The 8338-nt window shown below is 48.4% G+C and overlaps 1 non-coding gene and 2 pseudogenes across 1 annotated transcript; 2 read left to right on the top strand and 1 right to left on the bottom strand.

Annotated features, from left to right (window-relative positions):
* Window positions 1-722: 722 nt before the first annotated feature.
* On the bottom strand, window positions 723-830 carry LOC116809956 (small nucleolar RNA U13). Its single transcript, XR_004370114.1, has one exon. It is a non-coding gene; the product is annotated as a small nucleolar RNA U13 (small nucleolar RNA).
* A 3176-nt stretch (window positions 831-4006) lies between these two features.
* On the top strand, window positions 4007-4125 carry LOC116809848 (5S ribosomal RNA; annotated as a pseudogene).
* A 385-nt stretch (window positions 4126-4510) lies between these two features.
* Window positions 4511-6508, top strand: LOC116813411 (small ribosomal subunit protein uS10-like; annotated as a pseudogene).
* The last annotated feature ends 1830 nt before the right edge of the window (window positions 6509-8338 follow it).

Below are 8338 nucleotides of genomic sequence, written 5' to 3'. Positions count from 1 at the left end.
GAGATTCCCATTCAGAAGAGTCAGAAATTCCCCAGTTATTTGAAAGCATCTTAAGCCAAAACTTAAGACTTATTCTCTCCAGTGTATTTTTTTTTTTTTTTTGAGACGGAGTTTTGCTCTTGTCACCCAGGCTGGAGTGCAATGGCACAATCTTGGCTCACTGCAACCTCCACCTCCTGGGTTCAAGTGATTCTCCTGCTTCAGCTTCCCAAGTAGCTGGGATTACAGGCACCTGCCACCACACCTGGCTAATTTTGTATTTTTAGTAGAGACGGGGTTTCACCACTTTGGGCAGGCTGGTCTCGAGCTCCTGACCTCAGGTGATCTGCCTGCCTCAGTTTCCCGAAGTGCTGGGATTACAGGTGTGAGTCAACACGCCTGGCCAATTTTTTTTTTTTTTCTGAGACAGAGTCTCACTATGTCGCCCTGGAGTACGGTGGTCTGATCTTGGCTCACTGCAACTTCTGCCTCCTGGGTTCAAGTGATTCTCCTGCCTCAGCCACCTGAGTAGCTGGGATTCCAGGCACCTGCCACCACATCTGGCTAATTTTTATATTTTTAGTAGAGACGGGGTTTCACCATGTTGGCCAGGCTGGTCTCAAACTCCTGACTTCAAGTGATCTGCCTGCCTTGGCCTCCCAAAGTGCTGGAATTACAGGTGTGAGCCACCACACCTGGCATCCAGTGTATTTATTTATTTATTTATTTATTTATTTTTCCAAGGTCAGGTCCAGGGTAATGTGCCAACATCGTAACAAGGTTCAGAGGGTGGCACATCCCACACATGCACGTGAACACCCAATCATCATGCTCGGGAACTACAGAGGGGCCTCCAGTGTATTTAAAAGCAGCCAAACAACCCGCCAAGTTTAACCTTCTTGTTTCCATCACATTCCATGGCTGTCCCCTTTCATTTCCCACAAAGCCTTGCCTTCAATGGATGTGACAGTCCAGGTCACGACAAAGCCCTCACTGAAGTAACAGTTTTGCTCCTGGTGCCCACCCTTCTACACGAAATGCATTCTCTCTGTGTTCAGACCCACTCATTTCAGATAATAAACTTCAGATCCCGCTTTTCCTGAAGGTCTGTTGCTTGGGACCACTCCTGGTACCAATGTGTAAGGGTCAGGATTTTTAGTTACCAAAAACAAAACTCAGAACAGAATTCACCACGGCTAATTTAAGCAGAAAAAGACAGACACACAAAAGATTTGCTAAAGACCTCAGGTTGGCCGGGCGCAGTGGCTCACGCCTGTAATCCCAGCACTTTGGGAGGCTGAGGCGGGTGGATCACAAGGTCAGGAGATCGAGACCATCCTGGCTAACATGGTGAAACCCCGTCTCTATTAAATGTACAAAAAATTAGCCAGGCGTGGTGGCGGGCGCCTGTAGTCCCAGCTACTTGGGAGGCTGAGGCAGAAGAATGGTGTGAACCCGGGAGACGGAGCTTGCAGTGAGCCAAGATCGCGCCACTGCACTCCAGCCTGGGCGACAGAACGAGACTCCGCCTCAAAACAAACAAACAAACAAACAAAAAAAAGACCTCAGGTAACTCACAAGCTCTACCCACTTCGAGAGGGGTCGGAAGAAAGGCGTTGAGGCTGAGCTTCCTGCGCCAACTCTCAGGACCACGGCCACAGCCACAGCCACAGCCTATCCCGAGACCTGAACCTGGGGGCGTGACTTTCCTGCAAGCATAGCTGAACCCAACATGGGCCCTCAGGGACTCACTCTTGCCACCGCTGCTGCCCCCAGCAGCCAGGTGTCACCACCACCACCAGCACCAGTGGAGCAGGATCCGTGCACAGAGCCTCTCCCGTCAACCGGTCCCTGTCATGCCAAAGCTTAACAAACAGGTGCATCTGAGGGGTGTGAGCTGGGAAGCATGTCCATGTCTCCTGGCAGAGAGGCTAGGAGTCTGTAGGAGTCTGAGTTCACACTTCTTTTTTTTTTTCCAAAAGGTGTCTTGCTCTGTCACCCAGGCTGGAGTGCAGTGGCTCACAATCTCGGCTCACTGCAACCTCTGCCTCCTGGTTTCAAGTGATTCTCCTGCCTCAGCCTCCCAAGTAGCTAGGATTACAGGCATGCACCACCGTGCCCAGCTAATGTTTGTATTTGTAGTAGGACAGGGTTTCACGATGCTGGCCAGGCTGGTCTTGAACTCCTGATCTCAAGTGATCCTCCTACCTCGGCCTCCCAAAGTGCTGGGATTACAGGCGTGAGCCACTGCGCCCAGCCCTGAACTCCCACTTCTTGGTAGGGGCCGCAGAGTTCATAACATGGAAATTTAACTGGAGAAAGGCACCCAGAGGGTGATGGGAAACCTCAGGTGTGACAAAGGCCCACTCACATGATGGAGATGAAATGGTCACGTTAGCCTATTGGATCTAGTTGTGGTCAGGTCTTGTCATTCCTTAGAAGACAGCATGTGGGAAGGGGGTACCTCAGGGGTTCTGCGTCTCCCCAGCAGTGCAATGTGAGAGTTCTGTGTCTGAGACAATTCATCTGTACCTGAGAAATCTTACCTAGCACATCTTAAGGTCCCAGAGTTCTAATACTGTATATTTCTTTTCATGTAAATCCATGATACTGCAGCCGGGCGCCGTGGCTCAAGCTTGTAATCATAGCACTTTGGGAGGTTGAGCTGGGTGGATCACCTGAGGTCAGGAGTTCAAGACGAGCCTGGCCAACATGGCGAAACCCCGTCTCTACTAAAAATACAAAAATTGGGCTGGCTGCGGTGGCTCAAGCCTGTAATCCCAGCACTTTGGGAGGCTGAGGCGGGCGGATCACAAGGTCAGGAGATCGAGACCATCCTGGCTAACATGGTGAAACCCTGTTTCTACTAAAAATACAAAAAATTAGCCGGGTGTGATGGCGGGCGCCTGTAGTCCCAGCTACGCGGGAGGCTGAGGCAGGAGAATGGCGTGAACCTGGGAGGCGGAGCTTGCAGTGAGCAGAGATCATGCCACTGCACTCCAGCCTGGGCGACAGAGCAAGAATCCGTCTCAAAAAAATAAAATAAAAAATAAAAATAAAAATAAAATAAAAATACAAAAATTAGCCAGGTGTGGTGGTGCATGCCTGTAATCCCAGCTACCCGGGAGGCTGAAGCAGGAGAATTGCTTGAACCCAGGAGGCGGAGGTTGCAGTGAGCTGAGATTGCACCACTGCACTCCAGCCTAGGCAACACAAGACTCTGTCTCAAAAAAAAAAAAAAATCCATAATATTGCAATAGTGATTGGAAGAAACATTATCCTAGCCAGGCACAGTGGCTCACACTGGTAATCCCAGCACTGTGGGAGGCTGAGGCAGGTGGATCATTTGAGCTCAGAAATTCAAGACCAGCCCGGGCAACATGGCAAAACCCCATCTCCACAAAAATTACAACAAAAAATCAGCTGAATGCGGTAACATGCACCTGTAGTCCTAGCTACTCAGAAGGCTGAGGTGGGAGGATCAACTGAACCAGGAGGTTGAGGCTGCAGTGAGCGGTGATCGCGTCACGGCACTCCAGCCTACGCAACAGAGGAAGACCTTGTCTCAAAAAAAAAAAAAAAAAAGAAGAAGAAAGAAGCATCAACCCACTATTTGCACAGGTCACTGTCCCTGGAACTGTCCAAAGCAGGCCCTGACCTTCCCTGTAGGAGTTTGAGTAACAGCAATAGTTCCTAGCTAGGAACACTTGGGAAATATGTAACTACGTAAGGCCACCAGGCGCAGTGGCTCACACCTGTAATCCCAGCACTTTGGGAGGCTGAGACAGGTGGATCATTTGAGGTCAGAAGTCCAAGACCAGCCTGACCAACATGGTGAAACCACGTCTCTACTAAAAATACAAAAATTAGTTGGGTGTGGTGGCGGGCACCTGTAATCCCAGCTACTCTGGAGGCTGAGGCAGGAGAATCGCTTGAACCTGGGAGGCAGAAGTTTCAGTGAGCTGAGATCGCGCCACTGCACTCTAGCCTGAGTGATAGAGTAAGACTCCATCTAAAAAAAAAAAATGTCCACTGCCATACCACCCTGAATGTATCCAATCTAGTCTGACCTGGGAAGCTAAGCAGGGTCAGGCCTGGTTAGTACTTGGATGGGAGACCACCTGGGAATACTGGGTGCTGTAGGCGTGGCCTGGCACGGTGGCTCACGCCTGTAAATCCCAGCACTTTGGGAGGCCAAGGCGGGTGAATCACCTGAGGTCAGGAGTTTGAGACCAGCCTGGCCAACACGGTGAAACCCTGTCTCTACTAAAAATACAAAATTTAGCCGGGCGTGGTGGCAGACGCCTGTAATCCCAGCTATTCTGACAGAAAAAAAAAAAAAAAGAAAGAAAAGTAAGGCAAATGAACCAGTCCAGTATTAGCATCACCTTCCCGGAGCATTTAGTTACGGGAGTTTCTGTTGATGGGGCATCAGAGGTCATGATAACGACGGGAGGAACAACCTGGAACACTGAGCCAGGCAGTTTTCCTAAGACCCACAGCCGGGATTCCAAATGTAGGTGTAGGACAAATGCGCCAACATGACATTACAGTTTCCGGGAAGCATGAAAGGGATGAGAGAGATGAATGCATGAACTCACAGAGGCAAGGGACATTCAACGGCAGGGGTCAGTGTGGTGAGGATCCAGAGCCACTGAGAAACCTTCACCGGAGAAGAGTGGAAAACTAAACCTCCAGAGCCCCATCCAAGCAACCATACCCTAAAATCGCTCCGGGCTCTCTCAGTGCACTCACAGATTACCAGTGACATGAATGTTAATATTTTATGGCCCTAACTTGCACTTCTAAAAGTTCTAATTAATCTCACTAGATAAAAGCTGGCAAGCATGCTGGTACAAAGGAGAATCGCACCCTCCTTGCAATGTCTGTGTGCCAGCTCATCTGGGATCCTGCAATGATTTGTTTGCCCTGTCTCGGCTCCATAAAGGGTTCACTAATTAGCATTTGGAAGCTAAGCCACACTTCCCCACTGGCTGCCATTTGCTGATTGTTAACTAATTAATTGATTGATTAGCAGCTTCCTCTAGCACTGGCTAGTAAAAGCCCCTTCAAGGAATTCTCCCCAGTTCTCCCCTCTCCCCACCTCCACACACCCTGGCAGAAGAAGGATTTCCATAACACCCTTGAAAGCAGGGCTACATTTTGGACATTGTTTCTGTAGCTTGCACGGCGCCTTGCACACAGAAAATATTTACAGAGTAAAGGGATGGAAGATTGGTGGATAGATTGATAGACATGAAAATGTATGATATACTTCCTATTGTTCTCTCACGTTATAAAATTTTTTTCTGAACTTTAGATCGGAAGAGAACTTAAATATTATCCAACCTAATTTCATTTTAAGGATAAGGAAACAGGCCAGGTATGGTGGCTTATGCCCGTAGTCTCAGCACTTTGGGAGGCCAAAGCAGGTGGATCACTTGAGGCCAGGAGTTGGAGACCAGCCTGGTCAATAATGGCGAAACTCTGTCTCTACTAAAAATACAAAAAAAAAACTAGCCAGGCGTGGTGGTGGGCACCTGTAATCCCAGCTACTCGGGAGGCTGAGACAGGAGAATTGCTTGAACCCGGGAGGCAGAGGTTGCAGTGAGCTGAGATCATGCCACTGCACTCCAGCCTGGGTGACACAGCAAGACTCTGTCTCAAAAAATAAATTAATTAAAAGGGAAAAAAATATAAGGAAACAGTCCCACAAAGGTCCAAAGGATGTATACATATGCTCAGCTACTAAGAACAAAGACTAGGCCGGGCACCGTGGCTCACGCCTGTAATCCCAACACTTTGGGAGGCCAAGACGGGCAGATCACCTGAGGTCAGGAGTTTGAGACCAGCCTGGCCAACATGGCGAAACAAAAATACAAAAATTAGCTGGGTGTGGTGGCATGTGCCTGTAATCCCAGCTACTTGGGAGGCTGAGGCAAGAGAATTAATTAAACCCAGGAGGCAGAGCTTGCAGTGAGCCGAGATGGCACCACTGCACTCCAGCCTGGGCAACAGAACAAGACTCCGTCACAAAAAGAAAAAAATTCACTCTTTGAGGAGGACGCAGTCGTAGGTGGTGAGGAACTCGGATCCACCCGCTCCCGCTCCTCACTCACCGCTGTTCACTCTTGCCCAGGAACAAGTTGGTCAGGAAGCCACGCAAGAGCCAAGGCTTTTAAAGATACCGTAAAAACACCCGTGGAGCTGAGGTGGCAATTCACCGAATTTGAACGACTCTAACGAGCCACAAGGTAAAATCCCTGGAGAAGGTGTGTGCCCACTTGATCAGAGGGACAAAGGAAACGAATCTCAAAGTGAAAGGACTAATTGGAATGCCTGTCAAGACTTTGAGAACCACTACAAGAGAAACTCCTTTTGGTGAAGGTTCTAAGACATGGGATCGTTTCCAGATGAGAATCCACAGGCAACTCACTGACTAGCACCGTCCTTCTGAGATTGCTAAGCAGGTGACTCCATCGGTATTGAGCCAGGAGTTGAGGTGGAAGTCATCATTGCAGATGCTTAAGTCGACTATCTTAATAAATTGATTACCAGTTGTTAAAAAAATTAAATTAAAATCAGCTTATTCAGGTTTCCTGGAGGATTACATGGATGACAAAATTTAATCTATGGCCAAAACGAGGGAATTGGAGTTAGGAACATCTCATTTATTTTTGCTTTCCATGTTTTTGATTATCTGAAATGTATACAGAAGATGTTCCTGTCCTTTTTTTTTTTTTTTTGAGATAGGGTCTCGCTCTGTCACCCAGGCTGGAGTGTAGTGGTGCAATCTCAGCTCACTGCAACAACATTCACTTCCCAGCCTCAAGTGATCCTCCCACCTCAGCCTCCCAAGTAGCTGGGATTACAGGTGCACACCACCAAGTCTGGCTAATTATTATTTTTTATTTTTTATAGAGATGGGGTTTTTCCATGTTGCCCAGGCTGGTCTCAAACTCCTGGGCTCAAGCAATCCACCTACCTTAGCTTCTCAAAGTGCTGGGATTACAGGCATGAGCCACCTCGCCCAGCCAGATGTTACTATCTCGTTTAATAAATAATGAAACCAGCCGTCTGGGTGCGGTGGCTCACGCCTGTAATCCCAGCACTTTGGGAGGCCGAGGTAGGCAGATCACCTGAGATCGGGAGTTCAAGACCAGCCTGACCAACATGGAGAAACCCTGTCTCTACTAAAAACACAAAATTAGCTGGGCGTGGTGGCGCATGCCTGTAACTCAGGAGGCTAATGCAGGAGAATCACTTGAACCCAGGAAGTGGAGGTTGCAGTGAGCCAAGATCGCATCATTGTGTTCTACCCCGGGCAATGAGAGCAAAACTGTCGAAAAAAAAAAAAAACACAACAAATAATGAAACTGAACTCTGGAAATTAAAATAAATTCATCATGAAATCACTGGATTGGAGTTGGATGGTTAGAATGGGAAAGGACCTTAGAAAGTATCTATCCAGGCTGGTCATGATGGCCTACACCTATAATCCCAATAGTTTGGGAGGCTGAGGCAGGAGGATTGCTTGAGGCCAAGAGTTCAAGACCAGCCTGGACAACATAGGGAGACCTTATCTCTACAAAAAAAAAAAAAAAAAAAACAATAGCCAGTGTGGTGGCAAGCACCTGTTATCCCAGGTACTTGGGAGGTTGTGGTAGGAGGATAGGTTGGGCCCAGGAGGCGGAGGCTGCACTGAGTCATGATTGCACCACTGCACTCCAGCCTGGGTGACAACAGAACAAATCCCTTTCTCTCTCTCTCAAAAAAAAAAAAAGTATCGGCCGCGCACGGTGGCTCACACCTATAATCCCAGTATTTTGGGAGGCTGAGGCAGGCAGATTGTCTTAGCTCAGGAGTCCGAGACCAGCCTGGGCAACATGGTGAAACCCCATCTCTACTAAAATACAAAAAAATTAGCTGGGCGTGGCAGCATCCATCTGTAGTCCCAGCTACTCAGGAGGCTGAGGCAGGAGAATTGCTTGAATCCGGGGGAGAGGTGGGAGTTGGTTGCAGTGAGCCAAGATCACACCACCGTACTCCAGCCTGGGCGACAAAGCAAGACTCCATCTCAAAAGAAAAAATAAAAAAGTATCTATCCAAATTGACCTCTTTTTGAAAATGAGAAAACAATTTTCTTTTCTTTTTTTTTTTTTTTTTGAGACAGAGTTTTGCTCTTGTCACCCAGGCTGGAGTGCAATGGCACAATCTCAGCTCGCTGCAACCTCTGTCTCCCGGGTTCAAGTGATTCTCCCACCTCAGCCTCCCCAGTAGCTAAGATTACAGGCGCCCACCACCACGCCCAGCTAAGTTTTGTATTTTTAGTAGAGACAGGGTTTTACCATGTTGGCCA

This window comes from Hylobates moloch, unplaced genomic scaffold (genome assembly GCF_009828535.3).
Source record: "Hylobates moloch isolate HMO894 unplaced genomic scaffold, HMol_V3 SCAFFOLD_1, whole genome shotgun sequence".
Classification (NCBI taxonomy): domain Eukaryota; kingdom Metazoa; phylum Chordata; class Mammalia; order Primates; family Hylobatidae; genus Hylobates; species Hylobates moloch.
This window is presented reverse-complemented; position numbering and strand designations above follow the sequence as displayed.